Here is a 22,357-nt window from a genome sequence, read left to right on the forward strand (position 1 = left end):
CAGAATCACTTTAATTAAATTGCACACTGGTTTAAAGTAGATCTGAGAAACAGCAGAAAGACAAAACTTACCTGGTTTTGTCTCCATCTCCTTCTCACCACTTCCCTGCGCAGGAAACTGACTGCAATTTTTAATGTTGCACCAAAGTAAAAACAATTGCCTGTACAGATCGTTGTCTTTTAGGAAGGCTTCTGGACATAGAGTGTGTTGCTTTTTTTGTTGACCTTCATTTGCAATCTAAAAACCACAAGAGTTCGAGCAGCATGCCCCAGCGTAACTAGGGTCTCACAACAAAAGGTGAAAAGTGCTGACACGATAAAAAAAGAAGGTGAAGATTAATGAAATACAGGCAATACACAAAGAATTTATAGATAACAATAGTATAAAATTTACCTTGTATAGATAATGACCAAGCAAGAAAACAAATATTAATATTCAAAACTGAAGTTTCACCTTGAAGATCCCTAACAGGAGGATCCCTAGCAGGAGAACAGGCTAATAGAGGAAAAATCAAATGTAACTTAAACTGAGAGACTAAACTTCAAAGGGGGTCTTGAGGAGCGCTAGGCCTGGACACTGTAGCATAGGCACTAGCCCATTGAAAGAGAGGGGCATATCTCCAATCAAAGCACCTCTTTTACTACATTAGAAATTAATTAATTAGGGAAAATTATTATTACTACCAATATCTTTACCAAGTATTCCTAATAGTTATTAGGAGTAATGCACCTAAAACTAATATGCAGTTTTCTATTCTATATAAAGAACTCTGAATAACTACTGGTTTTAATCATCACACTTTCTGACTTCTACTTCTTGGAAAGCCCCAGCTTACTTCTCACTTCTGAATCTCCTCACCTCTTATGCTTTCAGGTTGTTGTATTTCCTATTAGCATGAACCAAGCCAAGCTGGACGTATGCAATTTTTTTCATTTTTACTAACACTGTGAAAGCTGCTATGTATATCAGTGCCCCTATCTATGCTGCTATCTTCTACTGCTTAACAGATGAAGATCTCTTAGAGGAGCTCATGTTAAATGATCGATCTGCTCAGGAGCAAGTGAATAACTGAGGTAATAATTTCTTTCAGCATCCCAGCTAGACCTTGAAGAGGACATCCTGTTCCAAACTTCAGACGTTTGCATCAGTCAGGAGTGATTCTGACCTGATGTGATTAGCATGGGTCACTACTGCTGACGCAGACAAGTTCTTTGGTTTAATGAAAGAGGAAAAAAAATGCAGAAGCTATATTTCAGGGAGAAGCCTTAGCATAGGAATGGATTTTACAGGGAAAACAGAGGTCTGCTAAGGATCTTGTAGCCACTGTCAGAATTGTTTAATGTGATGTCTATGTCAGTTTTCTGCAAAGCAGGGTGCACACACCCCAAGGAGCGTGCAAGACAATCCACTGGAATGCATGAAGAAAATATTTTTGTACCATTAATAAATAAAATAAAAATAAAAGTTTTAAAAATAGTGTTTATTTCATCTTTATCTCATCCTTTTTAATTTCTATTTTTGTAGGTTTTATAGTGTACATAATATATTAATACAGTAGTAAATGTATATAACTTATTTATAAATAAATATGCATATACTGGGGTTGTGTGCTCAAGAATTTTTTACTGTTAGGGGTGCATGATCAAAGAAGTTTGGAGACCACTGCTCTGTGTCATGTTTGAGCCACTTTGCTGGGGGTGGTGGGTGTGGTGGTGGACAGAGCATGAGTCTTGGTACAGTTTAGGGGGTTTCAGGGGGATCTATGGTGGTTGTAGCACTATTGAAAACAGAGTTACCTAATTTTGGATGTTTAGGGGGGGGTTTGGGGTTAATCTTTTGGGGGTTGAATGACAGTGTGTGGGGGGGTGGGGGTGTGGGTTGTTGTGTGGTTGTTTGGTGGTTTGTGGGGACCGTATTGCTTCCCTGATACTTGTGTTCATCTTCTACTTGGACTGCACTTAATATTTTAGGAAGTGCTTTGCAGCTTTCCTTGCTTTAAAGAGAAGGTGGGTATACATTGGAATGTCAGTGCTGCAAAACCATATGTCTATTCTGGAAAAATACCTCTGGCGGTGACTCCAGCATTTGTGATGTAAGGTAAGTGAAGCAGCCATACAGTGCTCCATGAGTAATGGGTTCATCTTCCAAAAATAGATTTTTGGATTAGGGAAAAAATATGTATCCTTTTAGCAAATATTCTAAAATAGCTTTGTCAGTGATTAAAAGCAATGAAAAGGGGAAGTAGGTGTTACAGTATAACACATGTTTTTATTGGCATCCTAAAGCAGAAATGCATTCAGTGAGAAAAGACTGAAGAAATTCAATGTGTGTTAAAAAATCAGGTAAGAAAATAATTTATTTCTAAAGAATGTATAAAGTCATTAGGAGCAGAAGTAACTCTTTTCACAGTTTGTTTGACTGACGGGGGTGTTTGATTTGTGATAGTATTTGTTCAGTCTTTGTAGTTTAAAGAGATTTGTAGTTTAAAGTTTGTCTAGCCTGGAGAAGAGGAGTATTCAGAGAGTTTATGTAGGAAGGAGCTCATTCTCTGTGTTCAGGGTGGGGTAAAACAGGAGTCCCAGGCTCCAGACTGAGTAAAGGAAAGTCGCATCTGGAAGTTTTTTCCATTTATCTAATTTAAAAGTGTCACTGGAACAAGTTGCATGAGGACATTATACTCCCTATCATTCTTTCTAAGGAGATGTTAGATCAACATCTTATATCAGAAATTGAACTGATTCTGCCATAGGGAAAGGATGTGAACAAGTAAGACCCCATCCAGCCCTATTTGTTTGTGAAATTGTGCTTGCTATTTCTTATATTGTATTTTGAGTTATACAAGGCTAAATCCAGGTTTTGGTCTACCTTTACTTTGTCAGTGAGACAAATTCCAAAAGAGTAAACCCCCTCAAATAAATATTTGATTTATAAATTCCCCCAAATCCCATGGATTATAAGTGATGTACTTTTATTTTGCTACATTAACTGCATAATTATGTAAAACTGTGTTGAACGGAGTACTATAACAAGCCACATTTTATTGACAAAGTCTGTATGGAATTCAGGCCTGACCATGGTTAAATAAAGGTGTGAAAAACTTTCCTGTTTAAGGTGATAACTCTTTTCTGAAAACAGGATTTCAGTTCTATAACTACCGATCTAGTTAATTTATTTACCTAACTATGTATTTAACTCTTGCTCAGTCGTGTATTTCCACTGGTGTTTTACGATGCCAAGTACTTTACATACATATATCCATCTCAGGAAAAGGCTGAAGTTTTCAGAGCTGCTGATGTAATTTAAGGGCCCAAGTCAGATTTTGCCTTCTGAAGTCACCTAGGCTTCGTAAAGAAATATTTTACTCAGCGTCCCTTTCCAAAGACCTGCCAGTGTGAAACATGGGCGAGGTGCCCTCAACAGCAGAACTGAGTAGGATTGGGACCACGTGACAACAAAAACCAAAAGTCACATAGCTGCTGGGTTTATTTTACTTGTGCTTCATGGATTTGCTGCAGGGAGAGGGACTGTTCTTGTCCATCTACATGCACATGCGCCCAATGAGCTGCCGAGAGGGGAAGCGAAACTGGCGTGGTGAGTGAGGGAAAATGGGTGAGATGTGGGCGCTGGAGGGAAGGGAAATGGAGGAAGGTGACCTGGACTTCTGTTGACGCACCGTGGTCAGCTGATAAATGTGGGGAGAAAATGGATTTTTCCATGGAGAGCTTTCACTGTCCTGGACAGACATCTGTGACTTTAGACACTGTGAAGAGGCGTCTGCACATTTGTGCAAAGGTGGTGAAGATGTTATTGAATTAATACTCACTTACCACATTCAGAGCTTATGAATACTCAGGTTGGCAATATACAGAGCTTTTCAAGTATTTCAGAGAAAGCCAATGAATTATAATTAGGCAAAAGGTTTTTTTCCACAGAGAAAGTCCATTACAGAAGTGGGGGTTTTGGTGTTTGGTTGTTGTTTTTTTTTCCCTGTGGAATGGTTAATGTGAAAATGTTTAGTTTCTGTCTTCCCTCCACTATTTTCCTGTTTACTTGACATCTTAGGATAAACCCAGAGAGCCACTGGAAAAGTGCAGTGGGTTTTACCAGTTTGTATGATTTATTTGAGAAGGATGACATGTTATGTAAGGGAATGGACATCTTCTGTAAAAAGTCCCATTAAAGTATTAAAGCAGAACCTGAAGTCTTAAAGCTTTTCCTCTCCACTTTGTTTGATGTAACGCCATAGCCAGGGACTTCAACATCATAGCCTGATACCTGTACCTCTCTACTGAAAGAATACCTCCTATCACATTTCCTTTTCTGTTTGGTTATGCTCTTTTGACCAGGTGCTTGCATCTTCACAAATACACACACAGAGTAACTGTATTCTGGGTTCTTTTCTCAGATTTATGCCCTGACTTTCATTTAGGAAATTACTGGAGCCTGTAAAACCAAGTATGTACACAAAATAGAGTAGCTTAGAAGTGAGCAGAAGAGTGCCCTTTTTGTTGTCACTGTCCCATAAGGATGTCACAGGAGCTGTGAGGGTGGGCTGTCCCACAGGAGAGACCCAGGAGCCAAGGGTGGCTGTGAGGCCAGCAGGGCCATGCCCTCCCTGACCGGGGTCCATCCAGCAAGGGTTCAGGGATGGGGACGGGAATGGTGACCAGGGCCAGCCCAGTGCCCTGCAACTGCCCAGCAAGGCCACAGTGATGGGGCTGGTGCAAGGTCCAGCAGGGTGCAGTAGGTGATGGTCAGCAGGTACAAGGTTGGGCACAGACCGTGGTGTAAATCAGGTGAGGACCAAGGCTGAGGATCTGGTCACAAATACAGTTCCCAAGAAAATGGGAGATGCAAAGTGGCCCAGTGAAACTCCAGCTTTTTCTGTCCTGACTCTTTCCCAGCGGTGTGATCCCAGGTTACCCAGCTGGGCTGCAGCGGGAATGGGGATGGGCAGCACAGCTTGGGGCTGCACTTGGGGCCTTGGAGAATGGGGGTTCAGCAGCAGAGATATAGTCTGATTTTTTCCTGTAGGTATCACTGAGAAATGCTGTTGCTTTACCTGAAGTGCTTTCTTGGAAATACATTGCATTATCAACAAAGTCACTGGGTCCCATCCAGGGCTCTCAGGATCCTGGAGCACGGGGCCAGCAGTGTGAAAAAGCTTTAGAGTCTGGCAGGGGCCAGTGTGGCCATGGCCTGAGGAGCCTGTGGTGGGAGCAGAGGCTTCAAGGTATTTGTCTGTGCAACAGGCAATGGGCATACTTAGTAACTCAATAAAATTCTTGAGGGTTTGCTGCACCAAATGAACATGAAAATTTCAGAAACGTCAACTTCCTGGAACAGGGGCAGCAGCCAAAGTGTGCTTCATCTGAGGAAACATCATAATTTCTTGGAATCTTTGTTTTGTGAGAAATTGAAGAAGGAAAAAAAAAAAAAAGTCTCTCTGTGTATAGTTTTGTTCTGACTCAGACAAAACCCAAATCTCAGAAGAGCCTGAACTTCCCAGAAACCTCAGAACTCTTTCTGATCAGGTCTGGAAGGAGGCTCACTCTGCTGCTCACCATTTCGTTCCTTAGAACAAAAAAAGTTGACTTCTGCACAAGTCTTTTTCAGGAAGCACATTGTTCTCTTGTGGCTGTGGCTGAACTTTTCGGAACAGAACGTAAAAAAAAGAGACTTTCACAGTAGAGAAGAGAGGAGTCTACAGATGTAATGAATAGGATAGATTGGAGCAGCTAAAAGCCTTGAACACTGAGAACATCACCTTTATTTGCATTTACTTCATACAGCCACAAAGATAATGACTTTTGGTAGTGTGGTATGGACTTACTGCTCTCAGGAGGGGATAAAGGCAAACAATTTTGAAATCTCTCTCTGTAGGTAGTGATTAGAGCATAACAGAAATGTTAATTTGTAACAATGGGACTTATTTGTATTTCAGTACAAAGTTTCAACATGCTGCTTGATACTCCAGTGCACTAAAAATATTGCTAAGGATATTACTGACATGAGCATGCAAATGAGCTTCATATTACTCGTTTCAGATATTGAAGTGTCTTTCCAGGCAGTGATGTAGCTGAAGTTACAGAGAGGTAAAAGGCCTAATGTGAACAATGTAGAGCTTTTCTGCTTCTCATCAGAGGAGCTTTTTTCTTTTTTTATTTATTTATCACTACCTCACCATTCACAGTCAAGTGTAGGAATGTGATTTGGACTAAATCTTCTATGCAATATTAGCTGCCTTGACAAAACCATCTCAATATAAAAGTCTTAATGGAGTTGTGGAACTGGTCTGTATAGTCTGGGTGACTGCCCTTAAATGGCTTTTGCTTTTGGCAGTTCTGCACAGGGAGATGGGTTTAGCTTCAGCTGGGCACAACAAAATAAAAATTTACAGTGTCTGGTTTCTGGTGAGATCCTACGGGGAGAAAACAGAGCTCTGTTGATGGTATAGGTGCAATTTCATTCATGGATTGAGAATGTGACCAAGCTACACCATAAAATGAAAGCCAATAGACTTAGCTTTCTATTGCCTCATATATGTATGTGTGGTGGAAACTATTACGTTCTGTGTACATGGCAGGAAATAAGTCCCGCCTTAAATAAATTGATGGAACGTTGAGCTTGTCAAATTGTTATATGTCCTTGCTTGAAACAGTTTGAAACTGGCTCTGAGCCAGTGAAGCTGATCAGAGATAAGGATAACTTGAAGTTTTGAACTGTTGGATGTTGAACTGACTTGGTAGTAAATCAAGACCCTGGCTGTAATTTATAGACAAGTGGTGAGCTAGCTGTAGAGGTCAAGGACCCCATTGCTAAAAACAAGGAAGGGAAAAGGAAAGCGATGAATAATTTACAATTCAGTGTTTCCTTTTTTTCTGCCTTCTCATGCAGGTGATGCAAAGTCCATTTTTCAAAATCTGCTTGTGAAACAGCTGAAAAATCACTCATGGTCTTTACTAGTGAGGGACACCTAGCAAAAGGAAATACAAACACTATTTTTTGCCTTGTACTGTATTTATGAGATTAAAGTTCAGCATAAAATCAGCATGAAGCCATGGCATTAAGATGGAAAGTCTTATGGCACTTGATCTGAGTCAGAGCAAAAAAGTCCCTTTCTTCAGAGGTGTTTCAGGTGCTTTATTACTGTCACAAGTACAGAAATGTGGGAATGATCTTTCAGTTACAACCCTTCATTTGGGGGTCAGAAACTTGCCATTTCAGTCATACGTCAAAGCCATGGCATCAAACATGTTCTTCCTGCCGTGTCTCAGCAGCAATTCCCTGACAATGAACAACAGGGTTTTTCAGCAGGTGCTTCCACCTCAGCCTCGGGAATCCAAAACTGACTCAGCACTGTCTCTTTTGCTATGACCCCAGTCAACCTGAGGCAACTCTCGTCTAGCTGAGATGAGGGCACTTGCTCCTCTGTCCTCAAGTCTCAGGCACCTGCACCCAAGAATCTCCTCTGAGGTGAAGCCAAGATGTCTGCACTGAGCCCCAGGCCTGGGAGGATGTCCCAGGAACTCTGAGGCAGGTTCAGGTGTTTTGTTTCCAACATCTGGAAACTCTGTCACCCCTCAGCTAGGCATTTTAGGAACCTGCTTTGAAATGGCTATATTCATGTTATCCCAATGCCTTGCACGAGGACCAACTCCTTGTAGCATTTGTGAACAGGATTGGCTCACTTTGAAGTTGTTCATTGGACAATACTGAACTTTGATAACTGTATTGTGGGCCATTGCTTCTTGGGCTTTAAGATTTTTCATATAATCTTTTTAAGCTTTTTTAAAACTTCGGGTCTACCTAGGTGAAGCTATCAGGACTCAGCTTTTTTTTCCCAACTCTCTTCCTCTCACTTGCATCAAAGCACCAAGCAGTCCAAAGAAGCCCCCCAAAAATGGGATGTATGGAGAATCCCTTCTCACCTTCTGTCTATACTGCATTATTTAACTCCTGCCTCCAGAAATGCCAGATTTTCCTGCTGCTTGTGGCTCCTCAGCCCTGTGGATGAGCTCTGTCCAGAAGGGGAGGTCAGACACAGTAGATACCTTGGCAGGAATGAGTCAAATGGAAAGGGACAAAAGGAAGTTAAATGCTTGGTAGAGATGAGTCAGCTGTCCTCTTTAGGGAGTTCGGGAAGGAGAAGGAAGGCCAAGGGATGAAGATAACCTGCTTTTCAGTTTCTTACTGTCTAAAGAAGATTGTGAAGACGTGTGAGGGAAAGGGCATGCTAGTAAAAGTAATTGTGAGGACAAGTGGAAGAAAGAGAGAGTATAACTGGATGTCAGAGCTCACCTCCCACTCTAGGACAGCAGACATACATATTTCCCTCCCAAACTGTGTGCTCTCAGTCTTGATATCAGCTGACTAAAACCCAAAACTTTTTCATTTTTATAACAACAGTTTTCCTGCTCGTTGCTGATAAGCACAATCTTCTCAACACTGAAATATCAACTGAAACTTTTATCTGTGGACTGAATACATGCTCTTCAACACTAAGGGGAAAAATTCAATGGAGAGAGTATCAAAAAATGTATGAATTATATCGATAATTTAGTTCTTGTTCTTTCCTTCTTATTTACTTTACATTGTTTCCTGAAAAATAGAATACAGCTCCAAACAACAGGGAAGCAACAGAGTTGGAAGAATTATCTCCTGGGCTTGATTTCTACTACCAAAAAAAAAAAAAAAAAAAAAAGAGTGCTTATATGTGGAATAACTCGGATTTCTAGAGAGTTTGGAGGAGCACAAAGTCTTTGCTGGACCTTGTAAGTCAGTGATGATAACTCTTGTGCTTGCATGGCACCACCTGGTGGATAGCTACACATCATTACAGCTTCCAAACCCTACATGCATGATGGCAATTGCTGGACAGTTTTTTGCATTTTGTCTATAGTTGGAATTGTGCTTGAGTCCAGACGGACCCACATCCCAGCCCACGGTCAGGCACAGGCATAGTCTAGTCCCCAAACCTTTATTGCAGTGTCCCTCCCTTCTCTGGGTTTCAGAAGGACAGGGCACAGGTAAGGTCAAGTGTACTATAGGCTCATCTCCTCGCAAATGTTTGAGTCTGGTTATCCATAAACACAGAGCCAGAACTGTGGCTATGCTAATGAGCAGATACAAAAGAAATGGGCTTGTGGGGCTGGGACTGCATAAACCCAGTTCCTGCTTTGATAAGCAGTATCAACAAAACTTGACTTTATGGCATGTGTGATTGGCATTAGTAGTCCTTTACATCCATACAGGCAAGTAAAGCCAAGGTAGACTAGCAGTAGCCACCCTCCGACTGAGGCAGATGCGCAAGGGAAAAAGGGGAATATGGTTATGTAGTTAAAGCGCAAACTTTCTCACAATGTTTGTGCAGAAGGAAAGTGATTTTCATGCTGTTATCTCGTAGTTTCCCCAAGTTTGACATTCCAAACTACTTTTTAAAATGTCGTTTTACATTTAATAAATGATTGCCTTCCTTTTGGCTTTTCCTATTGATCTGGAAACATTTAGCTAGCAGCCTATATCTCCATGCTGCAGCTGCAACAATATCCTTCAGAGAAGGATTCACCTACATCTTGCACCAGCAGCATGATTCCTCCTGTGTCAGTGCAGCTGCCTAGGATTCTTCCACACGATCATATTTGAAATGGTTGATGATGCTGGATTTTTGTCTTTTCCCTGGAGGGAATTCTTTTGTGGATAAATGGAACTGGTTTAGGTTCAACCCGAGATTACCTCAGATCTTTTTTTAATTGCATTAATTAGTTCCTTTAAATAAAATTTGAACTTTCTTTTTCCCCTTCTTTTGCTCTTAAGAGAAAGTTTTTCACCCCCATAGCTGCAGAAAAAGGTTTGAAGGTATGAATCTCAGTGAATGAAAGCCCATAAAGCAAGTATTTAAGAAACAATCCAATTTTTTAAAACAATCTCTTAGTATTTCTCATATTTAGGCTTTCTAGATCTAGAGACTTGCAGTAGAACCTCCATGTAAAAGTGCTAAAGAAAAAAAAATACAGTGTTACTTTCTGGTCCCATGCTCTAATTCTTCCACATTTAGTTTGAAAGATCTATGTACATAGCTAGCAATACCCTAGAATTAATCTGCTAAAGCATCAGTTGCACCAACTGGTACTAACTTGGATTCACGTTTTCAATTGTTCTAATCTGTACACCCACAGAAATGAAATAGTTATATCTCTTTATGAGAAATGGCGGGGGAGAAAATCACTTTTATCCTCATCTGTTATCAGATTTCATCTAAGCTTCACTGTATAATAATTTAGTTTCATATACTAAGTATACCAAGGCCAGTTTTGGGAAGCTACATGCTGAATATATGCTCAGCAATGGCAGTAACGAGTTTAACTCATTAAAATACCCATGATTTAACATTTGCTTCAGCTCATGTAAATTAAAAAGTCTAAAATGTAGGTGTCAGGGTTAATCTTGTCAGCTGGGGAGAGATGGGCATTTCTAGAAAGAGATTTCATTTTATTTCAGGACAGCTATTTCTGGGAGATGGTATAGACTGGTCTCCAGGCCATGCCTCTCTCTTCAAGGGTAGAAATCTAGCCAACAAGGGTCGGCAGCTTTCACATAGCTAATGTGATTCTTATCCACAAAACTGTTGCAGTGTCAGTTGATTAGCACTGGAGCTTTCAACTCATGCTTATCTGCCCTGACAGGGTAGGGGAAGATGAAAAGGAAATGGTATTTTAGCTAACAACGAGGTAACAAGAAGCTGTAGCTGAGCCTAAGAGAAATTGTTCATTGCTAATCCAACCATTTTGTACAACTGGCCAAGTCTGAGTCAAGCAAAGTGACAGTGACAGTGAAGAGGAGGACGAGGGAAGTGTTTGGCTTGCAACTCCTCCTACACATCTGCAGTGTGGTGCTAGCCTGTGTCCGGGCTTTGGCCAAGACGTGGCAGGTCCCTGCTGGTGGTCAAAGCTCCCTAGTTTCTGTTGCATCTGACAGCCAAAGCAGAGGCTGGACATGTCCCTGAAGATCTCAGAGTCCCCCGGTCACAGTCTCAGCTGCCCTGGGAGCGGCACACTTCAGTTTTGCATTGAGTCACTGGGGCAGTGTGTGCCCTGCAGCTGTTTGAAAAAGTATTTCCCAGGACAGAGCCGCACATTGCATCCAGCCAGAGCCTGCTGAAGGGAAAGAAGCTGGAGAGAGTGGGGATGAGGAGCAAAGACTTTGAAATCAGCAAATTTGATTTTCCTGAAGTTGACACGGCATAAATTACACCACCAGAGGAGCGTCACAGGCGCTAGGAATAGGGGCTGCATTGGCCGTCCCTCCTGCTGCTCCTCTTCCCGTCCCTGGGAGAGCAATTGTTTGCTCCTGCCTTGTTCTGAGAGGAGCAGGAGGATGTTTGTGGTGCCAGCTGTTGCTGCTGTTGTTGTCCCCTTAGGGAAGGGACAGCACTGCTCACCTGGAAAGGGGGAGCTGGGGGCTTTTGCAGGGAAGGAGGATCTTGCTGCATGTGGAGCAAGGTTTCAGGGTTTCATGCTCATGACAGTGCATGCCTTTGTATGGGGGAGGAAGGTGGTGTCAAGCGAGGCTTCTACATGTGTGATGAAGAAAACCAGCCTAGCAAAGAATTTAATGTGAATGCATTCAATGTAGCTCAATGAGCTGCAATTACTGACGTAGTAGCCTTAATTTCTATCCTGTTTGCTCGAATTCTTTCTCCTTTATAAGTTTCGCTATTCCCTAATGCTTCCTCATTAGGGAATGCAAACTAGCCGTGTCATAAAATTGCTGATTTAGAAAACACATTTCATTTTCCCCCATTGTTACGAAAAACAATAGATGGAGCTGAAACCCACAGGAAGTATCCCTTATCATTCTCAGCCATGGGCTCGTTAAAGAGTCAGCCACTCACATTTGCAGCTATGTTTCTAGAATCAGAAATTATAAACAGGTCACTGCATATTAATAAAAACTGAGGCTACCCCTCATCTATGTGTGTGGGAGTTGACAAGGAAGGTGAATAATATCCCCCATATCTGAGGTGAATCAGGAGGAATCTGCAGGACAGGAAATCTAGTGCAAATTAGTTCATGCTGTGGGAACCAGGGAAACACAAAATATTTTGATCTTCTGGAGGCTTATGTGTGCTCAGAGACTTGAAAATGTACCTGCCATCTAGCCGCCACTGTTAAGTTCAAAATCAAAACCCTAGCCTTCAAGTTAAGGTTAAAGATACTTCAACATTAGATGGGGAAAAAGAAGTTGAACACAGAGATTTGCCTCAGATCCTAGCAGCAGCCTTTTCTCTTCACAAAGCCATAGGTCTAGAATACATAGGAAACAAAAAATTCCTGAATTTTTTTTATTTATTTATTTTTAATTTTCCCTTTTCTCATTTGGCTCCTAGCTGCTTCTTAGGAGTTTGTTCAGTGCTGAATTGGTCAGTGAGGACCAAGGAAAATGCTGCTGTGGATGCTTTCGGACTGAACTTCTACCTTCAGTCCGCCAAACATGCTTGTTTCTCTGCCACTGAATCCAGCTTCCCCAAAGGAGTCCAGGTCACGTAGGAGAAAAAGGTGCACATAGAGGTCTAGCAGTGTTTCCATTAGAGCTACAAAAATATGCTGTGGCCTTTCTCCAAATGTCTTCAGATTCATTTGCTCACGCATGGGTGTATTTTACTGCAGCTGTAGTAAATGGTCCCACACTTGCCTCCGGTCAAGGAGCTGCGAGCCCCGCTCAGTGACCTGCTCCTTTGCCGAAGCTGGTTCAAGCTGGCATTTGGCTGCTGCCATCAGGCCTGTAATATTTGTGTGTGACAGCATACAGCCTGCAGGAGGATTTCAGTGCCGTCAAGTAATTGAGGAGACCTGCGTTCGTTGCTTTCAGGAGCTTGGCATCATGGCAGAAGTCACCAGGAAGCACTCTTACCTGTCTCCTCTCACGCTGGCCCAAGATTCGCTTCACACCTCACTCACTTTGCAACAGCACACACGATTGCGGGAGGTGCGAAATCAGATTTTCTGAAGGTGGCACGTGGGTCCTCTTGGGAGGAGGGACAAAAAAGAGAAACCCCACAGAATGCACAGGGAAGAAAGCCAGGGGGTGGGGAGGCAGGACCTTCACTGTCTTCATGGAGGGAAGGTGCATTTCAGCCTCCAAATTCCTCCCAGCCCTCTCCTCCAGCTGCTGCTGTGGCAGGCTGTGGGGTGGGAAGCAGTAAGCAGTGACTCCCTCAGCCTTCACGGGAGTGACAGGAATCAGCGAGGCTGAGCTACTCACTGAAAATGAGTGGATGAGTGGGCTACAGCAGAAGTTGTCTTTGGGCTGATTGCACACCTCTAGCATAAAGCAAGGCAGGTGCTGCAAAGGTATTCCAAGCAGCTGGGTTGGCAAGTGCTTCCCCACCAGGACATTAACTGGCAAGACCCCCCAGTAGGCTGGTGATGGGGCTCTGTGCTTACCCCTGCCACCACTCCATTTTTCAAGCTGCAAAGCTGAAAATACTCTGGTCACAGGTGGGAGAGGGGGAAAAAGGCACCTTGCAGCACAGCCTGTGGCACTGGTGCCTGGTTATGCAAACCAGGACCAACAAAGTGCATCCCTTCCTGTTAAACAACCAGGTTTTTACACCCCTTTGGGACAATATGCCTTATCCAAAAAAAAAAAAAAAAGCATATGTTTAAATCCCACTACATTTAAAAGAAATCTAAACATGCAGAGTACCTTCTAACCGGAATCCTCTTGGCAAGAACTGGAATGGATCCAGGGTGACAAGAGAAGATGGGACTTGGACAAGAGAGAGGAATAATAATTGAGTGGGGGTAAAAACATACATTAATGGAAATGGATATTTGGTGGAACAGCTATTCAAAGTACCTAAGATAACATCATTTTCTGATGCATTATGTACAAATACCTAAATTGCTATCACAACTGTGACACATACTAAACACTGCAGAAAATAAACTTTTAAAAAAAAGTTATTTATGGATGAAAAGGTGTAGTATTTACTAAGACCAAAATAAAGAAGTTAAAAGGTTTCTGATATATAAGGGAACTTGCTGCTTAAATTTACACAATAAACAAATTTTTAAAAGAAGTAAAATGGGTTTATTCTTCACCCATTTGGACTTCTTCCATAAAAAAAAGGTCTTCAATTCTTATCTAGAAGAGTAATTTCAGAAGAGATCACCAAATCCACCCTATCACCATGGCAGCATTAGCTAACGAACCAGGGGAGATGCCCAAGAGCGAATGCTGGGTGCTGCCCTGCCAGCCCTCTGCCTGCGCCCGCCCTGTCACGACACCCAGCCACCCGGCAGGTCCCCTGTAGCTGCTGGATGCCTCGGGCTCCCTCTGCGAAATTCTCCCTTAACAGCAGCACAAGAGCCCACATTGTCTGATGTCTCCAGGAAACAGCCCCGGGCTCTTTGGCTCCGCTCTCTGTCACCCTGCAGCTGGTGCCTTCTGCGGGAACAGGCGATGCTGCGGTTCAGGCCATGGGCAGCAGCCTCTGCCGCTGCCTGGGAACTGCTCACTCAGCATTGCAAACGCTTGAGATGTTCAGGACTGTTCTTCTGGTGCCTGTCTCATTCAGCTCTTTACTTCCACTTAGGAAGATACACCGCGCTTTTCAGTGCAGGGATGGCAGACAGCAGCTGACTTTGATGTGATTGTTGCCCTGAAAGATGTTTTCCTTAAGAAGCACTGCTTACCTTAGAGACACTGGTTTGGCTCCCAGTTCTTTTTGTGCTTTCTCTGCCTTCTCTAGCAATGGTATCACAATTATTCAAAAACTTCTTACTTCCCCTCATACACGATTTGGGGAAACAAAAAAGCACACTAGTACTTTCAAGTTCGTTTTGTGTAAGATTTTTATGATGTGCTATATGCTGGATACAGTGATAACAGTAATCCAGTTAGCCTAAATAGCCAAATTGAAGAGTTTGTTTGGGGTTATATAAGCTTTTGCTGGCATTAAGCAGTCTCTGCTTTGATCCCATTGTTTATTATTGTGTTGCAAAGAGTTTCAACAAAAGGCACAACTGAAGGTCTGCAGATGCATTCTTGAGATGTGCAATGGAAATGAAGATATGCCAAGAACTTCCTGAGAGAAGAACTGCAGAACTGAAAATATATTTAATCTGGAATAGATACACATTGCAGTTTTATTTGGGACCTGAAATACTGCTCTTTTAGAGCTCAGATTGCAAAAACCACAGAAGAGTGCATGCAGCTCTCTGCCAGAACATGATTGCAGCTTCTTTGAGAGACAATTATTGGCACTAAATACAGCTCAGTGTGAATAGCAAGAAAGGAACCGATCTTCCTTGGCATCAGAATACTCCAGCATATGAATGTCTCTGAATTAGAAATGCAAGGTATATTTTAGTGCAGGGGCCCTGCACCCTGCTGGACTACATTTCTTGGGCTTAAAAAAAATTCTTCTAAAGCTTCTTTCCCGTTCACATTGTTAAAGGAAATGACTGAAGACAATACAATAAACATTCAGTCATGCAGCAAAGAAATATCTGGACTGAGAGCAAAATTCATTGTTGCCTGGGTCAAGGGTAAGCACAGAGCCTGCAGTTAAAAACTGAATGGCGAAAAGAGCCATAGTTTAGCTTTAATCTGTCTACGTAAATTTGGTTTCTTCTTTGCAATCAGTATTTGCATTGCTGATACATTCAGTGTGAACACATCGTATGTGTGTTTTCTAACAGTGTTGGTGCTTTTTCTAACGGTGTCGGTGCTGTCTATGGGCACAGCCCATCATGTTATGTAGCCCTTAGTATCTGAGGTATATGGCACGGTATAGCACAGCAGAAAACCAGCCTGGTGCTTTGCACCTCTCCTCCCGCCAGGCACCAGGGTGTGGATCCTCTCCACATTCCACGCTTCCCTTGCAGCTTCACCTGATGCCCAGAGTTTGGCCCTGGGTCTGTGACTGCTTCCCAGGAGCACCAGCAGAAAAAGCGGCTCCGTGGGCCCCGGCTGTGCCCCGTGGGAGCCCAAGTGGTGCTGCAGCTGGAACACAGAGACGGCAGGTTTGCATGTGAGGCTGCTGCTCCTCTGGAAAGCTGCAGCTGAGAAGACACCTGCCATGGCAAGCGCCCCTGACATCTCTCCTCCCCCAGCTGCCTGGGCACTCCTGTAGAGGCTTCCCAAGCCCTCCTGCTTCCTTCCTTGCTTCTTTCCACTCCCCACTGCCCTTGGTGCTCACTGCACCCCTCACACTCCCTCCCTGCATCCCCTGAGCTTCCCAAGAGCCATGTGTGAACTGGGTTCTTCCCTGCGTCACCCTGAAGTACCTTCCCTGCCTTGAGCAGGAGCATTTTGCCAGGACATCTTTGCAAGCAAAAGCAGCAAGGATGTAAGGAGCAAAGGTGTAGGTCCATGGGGATGTCAGTACATGTGAAATTGTTCCAGGAGCCGCAATGGTGTTACTCGCACCTGGGCACAACTGGGAAAAAAATCTGACCCTCGCTTCTTCTTATCTGATCAAAAGTACTGACTGATTCTTGTATCATAGGAGCAGGATCCAGGTTTCTGATTTGAGTTGCAATACAGACCCCTTTGGAAATATGCACCACCTAACTTCCCTCTCTCTCTCATATGCCATTTCCTTTCTGCAAGAAATAACACTATATCTTTTTGCATCTTTCTGAAAGGATTTCTTAGGAAATGTGCGGCTGGAAAAATCAAAAGCTTTTCTGGCTGTAACTGCCATACAATTAATAATTAATGAGCAGTAAGATCATCTGCCCTTTTTGCTTCTTTTTTTATTTTTTTTATCTGTTCTTTTTCTTAAAAAGAAGGGGGAAAAACAGATTTCTGTTAAGACACGGATGACACCTTTAAGCAATGGTGCATGATAAATTAAGAAACTGGGTGGAGTGCTTCCTTCCTGTAATCCGTTTGTAATCAGTGAGAAGTTAAGAGACAAATAGGATGTCTTACATAACATCTGAAAAACAACCTTTTTACAGTTAAAAAAAGAAAAAAAGAAAGAAAGAGGGTCTCCCACCTCCCAGGTGGGCCTAATCCTGAGTCCTCTTAAAGGCCTGGATGAGGGTCTCCCTGTCTTGGCAGGTGGAATCACTGGTGCTGGCCAGCTTTCACCTTTTATTTTCCACTCTTGTTCAGTAGGCGGGCTTGTTTCTTGCACATCTACTGTTGAGGGTAGAAGTAAATGTGTCTTTGAAGGATTTTTGGTGGCAGTCAAGACTTGACAGCCTCTCGCATTGGTGAATATATTTTCCCAGCAGTTGTGTGATGTAAGGACAGAGGGAAAAATAAACAACAAAAAATTACAAAAACCTACAGGGATCCCACCATCCTGTATGAGATAGCCATAGCTTCCTTTTTCAGCACCCGCTGCTCTAGAGCTGGTGACTGCTCTGAAGCATCTCCTCAGCGTATTCCAATTTGTCACATCCTACACCTGGGCAACAAAACAACAAAAATCCACTTTCCAGATAGGTGCAAAACAAAACTAAAATATTTTAGTTCTTATAAGCAAAAATCAAAAACAAATCCAATCATTAAAAAGCTATTATTTTTAGCTACAGAAAAATACTTTGCTTCCGTTAGACAAATATATTGACCTTTGCAGGAGCTGGCCATTTTCCTGCCTGTTTTGTCTAAGGGGTAGAAAGCATGGTTACTAAGAACTAGGAAGCTGGGCATCCTGAAGAAAGGCTTTCCCACTTGTTCATCCTTCATTTGGGGTTGGACCAGATGATCTTTAAACATCCCTTCCAACCCAAACCATTCTGTGATTTATCCATGATCTTGGTTAATCAGGGAACAGGCAGACAGGAAGCATTGGTTTCCTGCCAGTCTACCCACCAGTCACTCAAGTGTCTGGGTTGGCTGAGGTCTGGCAGGAAACAAGCCTTGCTTGTGGCTAAGGTAAGAAAACAACCTTGATGACCACCAGCAGAAGTTTTGCTGGAACCTATATGACCCTAGTAACACAGTTTTTGACCAAAGCCTTGCCCCTGCTGACTTCAGTTCCCAGGTGTTTCAAGGCATGCTCCCAGAAATTGAGACCCAAAAATATGTATACTTTGGGAAAACTTTGGTTGAAGTGGTCTTACTTGCACCTCCTAAGAACTATGGGCAGAGGACCAAGACAGAGTTCAGTTCTGGGGCAACACTCAGTTGCTTCATCCATAAGAATGCAGAGGGACTACCAGACCACTGCCTCCTGCAGAACCATAGAGACTTCTCTCTTGAGCTGACCTGCTCTTTGTGAGGGCTTCAGAGAAACGGATGTGTGGCCATGTCAGCAGAGAGCATCTGCTGTGTCTGTCTAAACCTGGGGGCCCAGCTCAAGCAGGTGCTTGGAGAATAGCAACAAGTGAGTGCATTTTCCTCTAAACCAAGTCACACGAGCTTCTGATCACTCTGCTTGTCTATGTTTAGGAAAAAGTTCCCTCTGCAAAATGCAGTAACCTGATGGACCAAGGTCTGGATCCTGCCTCCTCCCAACCCTTCTCCCACTGAAATAATACTTACAGTGCTCGGTCCTGAGGCCAGTCCTTAGGCTGAAATTTAAATATATCTTTAACAAAGACAAATGACAAACAGAATTGGACTTTATATAACTGATGGAAAAATACCTCCAGTAATTAAATACAAAGCAAGAAATTCCGATCCCTGCTTTATTTCTTTTCTGCCTATTAAATGGCCCATTTACACCACCTCAGAAAATAAAGGGAGACACACTTCTGTGGGGATCATACCCTTAAACAGAAATACTGGTAAGGGGAAGTCACTTTTAAAGTTTGACTGAGTATCGGGATTATCAAACTGAAATCTGCCTAGTAGGGGTTAGTCAGACCAGCAGTCAGAAAACACGCAGTATTCTAAATGATTTCAAAAGCAGTTATTAGTTTTCTCGAAGCTGAGTCAATTCAAGCTAAAGCTCTAGCCACTTTGCGCTCTGCAGGTGGTTTTTTTCAGAGTGAGCTTGTGTACTGCTGCAACTCACTGCAGTCTGCAATGGAGGCAGTGATCAAAACTGCAATGACAGGGTAGTCAAAACCTTAAAACACCTGGCATACTGCGGGTCGGGGATAAAAAGCATTTTCAGTGAATCAAGAAATGTGTATTTTATTTCGAGCTGATGAAAATTTTATTTTCTGCCCAAATACATCTTTTTATTTGGGAACTCTTTTCTTAAAAAGTCAGTGCTAGATTCACAGGGGCTCTGTGAGGTGGCAGCCACGGACCTGAAGCAGAGCTCTGGTGCTTCACAAAGTGGACTATAGTTTCAGCTGCAGGAAACTGAGGCACCTCTTGGTTCTTGATCCAAGCATCACTTCCCTCCCAGGAAGCGTCACCAGACTGCAGATTTGTTCTGCACAGAGAATGGTTCGATATTTTATACAACATAAAACAGGAAAGACAAATTTTGCATCTGGTCTTGAACTTTGATGCATGCCACAGTCCATCTGATGAGCCTGGTTGTTCCCAGCTCCCCTGCTTCTCCCTCCCTCTTGCACATCGTAGAGTATTTGCTCCCCTCTGCCATCTGTCCTCACTCTCCCTCTCTTTTTTTCCAGACTTTTTCTCACCCCTTGCTTGCAATAAGGTCTCACTCACCTGTTCCCACTCTCTCTCCACACAGAACAGGAACCTTTACTCGGACTGCAAGAAGAGCACATGCCAGGAGTCTCATTTGGAGAATGCCTCCTGTTTTGCAAACAAAGCAAGGGACGTGCATGAATGTGTTTGGAGGTGGAAGAGATGTTGAGAGTCTCAAAGCCTTGAGACAGTTCGGTTCTGAGGTATAACCAGGACACTCACCTCAATGTAAAAAGTAGAAAATTTCTCTGGATGTGATAGAGCAGATCTAGTTGGAGAGATCCTGATCCCAAACTACACTGCAGTCCAGTAACTGAAATTGTTCCCTGGGAAATGGAAGGCGTGTCTCAAGCAAAGCAAAGACCCATATCATTGCCACCAAATTAGTCAGCACTCATTTCCTATAACGGAAATTTCCTATGCTGAAATGCAAATGTGTCAGTTTGAAAACACTGAATATAATCTTTTTGTCTTCGAGTTTTTTCCCTTCGTTTTCTCTTGGGCAGAATTACATGAACCCGCAGTTTCGGGGATGAATAAATATCAGTTAAAATGTTTTGACCCTATGAATCTTGTGCTGTTGGACAAGGAAGCAGGTCACATCTCCTTGGGCAAGGAAAAACTGTTCGGCAGGTTTTCTTTCTCACCATACCACCCCTTCATGGGCCTAGGACATCTAGATACTGAATCCAACTTTAGAAGTAATTGGCCAAGATTGTCCACTTATTCCCTGGACAGTTAAGAGGAGTGTCTTCTTTCTGGAGAGCTCCACATGTGGTAGCATATTAGCACTGAAATGGACAATCAGTCATAGCTGGGGTCTGGAGTTTCATCAGATGTGTAATAGCATTATAGCACGGCCATCTCAATGGCATGGGCAAAAATGAGTTTTGCCACCTGGACAATGACCGCCAAAGTAATGTATTCTGTTTGTCCTTGTCACTGTTGACATCACAACTTAGTTCTGAGGTCTGGACATGGGTGGGTGTTAGGGAGTTGGAAATATCAGGTTGACTGTGAGGCGGTGGTCTCTTCTTCCTTTTCACTGGTTGCCTGCTTTCCCTCCATCCCTCTGCAAAGCTCACCTTGCTGTGGGATATTTCATATCATGGTGATCATGCCTGCCTAGAATGGACCAAGTGCCTGAGCCCTGGAGACCAGGCAGAAGTCTCCCAGAACACTATTCTCCTTTCCTTCCCATCTGCTATGATACAGGATGGACAGCACCAGACCTTCTTTCTTCCTGTTTTTTCTCCTTGCCCTCCTTTCACAATCCTGGGACTCATTCTCTCAGCCTCCCTCACTACTGCCACCTTCCCTTGCTTCCCCAGCTCTCTCATCTCCTCCTTCTTTCCATACAGATTTACCTTTCTGTTGTCTCACTCCCAAAGCACAGAACTTCTTTCTTGAAGTTGCCCACCCTCCATGACCTTGTTCACACTCCCATATCACTGTGCTTACAGATCCCTCCACCACCACCACCACCAGCTGTGCAAGGTCTCTTTGCCTCCCAATGCTCCTCAAGCTGAGATGAAGAACCCTTTAGGAAGACTGTAATGACAGCTTGCATCTCTTGCTTGTTTTCCTGTCACAGCTAACATTGTGCCATGCCCTCCAGTGGTTAGGCCTTCCTCTGTTCATTGCCAGAGCGGAGTCCATCAGGGGGACCCAAAGCAGTCATGCAATTGTGCATTACCCCAGCCCCTCCTCAGCTGCAGAAAAGCTAGTGTTTGCTTCTCTGGAAATAACATTGCTGTTAATAAATAACCACATTTAGCCTTAGTGCAACTCCCAAAGACCATTTACTTTTTCTCTGGTTTTGTGCAAAGGGCTGATATGTCTTGAGTCTGGGACACCCTCAGGGCCTTGTGCAAATCAGACCCGTGTCTGCATCTGTTTCCTCCAGGCACCAGGACCCAGAGCAATATTCAGGTCACCCCAAAGGTTGGTGCAGATTAACCCTAAAGGAAAATCTCTGCACTGGAGATATACTGAGGAGCTTTCCAACATCAGTTAAAAAAAAAAAAAAAAGTCTAAAATATTGCCAGAGTAGTTTATAATGTCTTTCACAAAAGTCATGTCCCTGTCCCCCAGAAAAACATATTCAAAGTGCAGATTCTTACCAACAGAGGCGAGAACCCAAATACTCATAAACTGCTTGAGAGGGCTCCAGGGGGGACTCGCAAGATAAACTCCTGACCCTACTGAGGTCAGTAAGAAGCTAACTATGGACTTAGAAAGGGATAGAACTTTAACCAAAGGAAACCGATCTACAAAAATTCACAGCATTGCTCATAATCATTCTGAAAGACATAATCATTCTTCAGAGTGATGCTCTCTTAGCACCTATTGGCTTTCTGAGGAAATTTTAACATGGCCAAAGGATCAATCAAATTGATTACCTTATAGTAGTAGTAGTAATAAAAAACAATAATAATAAATTAAATAACTTTTTTCATTATATTAAGTTATTATATACCATAGTATATTGTACAGCAGCACTAATTACTGCTTATAGTCATTACATAATATAATACTCCAGGAGTGTCAAATTCCATATTTTTTTACCAAAAGTGAATGCCGATTTTTTTTTTTGTTCTGAAAGTTCCTTAGACAGTTTTAGAGCGGAAAGGTTCTTTTAAAATGAGTGAATAAAAGTTGTAAAATTTTAAGTATTTATAGCATGAAGGATCAAAAAGTGGAAAAAAGCTCTATTTCTAACCTACTATATTTGAACTGAAAGAAGATTGTTGTTAAAAAAATAACAACCTAGGAAGCA

Source organism: Numenius arquata, chromosome 1, assembly GCF_964106895.1.
Source record: "Numenius arquata chromosome 1, bNumArq3.hap1.1, whole genome shotgun sequence".
Lineage (NCBI taxonomy): Eukaryota > Metazoa > Chordata > Aves > Charadriiformes > Scolopacidae > Numenius > Numenius arquata.